Below are 1230 nucleotides of genomic sequence, written 5' to 3'. Positions count from 1 at the left end.
GCTGGCCTATGTCACAGCCACAGCAACGTGAGACCCAAGCCACATCTGCGACCTACACCACAGCTCACAGAAATGCCAGACCCTTAACACACTGAGCAAGGCCAGGGATCAAAACTGCGTCCTTATGCATGCTAGTCAGATTAATTTCCCCTGAGCCATGAAGGGAATGGGAACTCCCTCATTACATTTTCTAATAATTCAATACTGAACTCAAACAATATCTAATTCTTAATCTAATATTTTCTTATTATTTGAAATTACAATACTAAATCCCTTGATGAATTAGATGGCATATCCTTTCCTTACACTATCTTTACGAGGAATAATCATAACCAGCTCCATCTGTCTCTGCCTAACAGACTTAAAATCACTCATCTCATAGTCCACCATCAGCCACATAGCACTAGTAATTGTAGCCATTCTTATCCAAATATCATGAAGTCATACAGGGGCTACAGCCTGAATAATCACCCACAGCCTTACATTATCAATACTATTTTGCCTAGCATATTCAAACTATGAACAGCATTACAGCTGAACTATAATTCTAGCTTGTGGACTACAAATACTACTTCTACTAATAGCAGTATGATAGCTTCTAGAAAGCCTCAGCAACCTAGCTTTACCTCCATCACCTGCTCCAGCCCTCCTTGTTCTGGTGCTGCTGCTGCTCATAAGGTGGAGATTGCCATTGCAAACGAGAGTGCACATACTTGGAGAAAATGGTGCTGGTTTGGGTGTTGGCCCTGCCTCTGGCCAAGGGGTAGGCAACCACTACCAGCTCAAGCAGCCCTGAATAATGCTAGCTCCAGGATGGAGACGGTCATCACCAGAGTATAGGTTTCTGTGCATGCTTGAAAGGGAAGGGCCATCTCTCTGGACTTGACTCAGCCTCTAACCAAGGTGTGCACACTGGAGAAAAAGTAAGACAATCACAGAGGTGCAGCCATAAGCCCTCATACTCCAGCCACCTCCCAAACCAAGGCAGAGACTGCCATCACACCCAGGATAAATCTAAGGGATCTTGCTCCAGCTCCTTGGGCCCCCACCCCACCTCTGATAGGACTGTAACAGTCATTGAGCATATGAGAAGCCCCTGCCAGAATCTGGATGTGGCTCTCTCTATCCCCTCCAACTTCAGCCCTACTGCCCACCACCCTGGGGGCTGCCAGAACACCCTGGGAGAAGACGTGGCCCATGCTCACGTCAGATCCAGCTCTCCCAACAAAT

Source organism: Sus scrofa, chromosome 1 (assembly GCF_054392235.1).
Source record: "Sus scrofa isolate SSC_HxYL_T2T_F1_AM1 chromosome 1, Sscrofa_HxYL_maternal_Yorkshire_Landrace_v2.0, whole genome shotgun sequence".
Lineage (NCBI taxonomy): Eukaryota > Metazoa > Chordata > Mammalia > Artiodactyla > Suidae > Sus > Sus scrofa.
The sequence above is the reverse complement of the archived record's forward strand: the minus strand, read 5'-3'. Positions refer to the sequence as shown.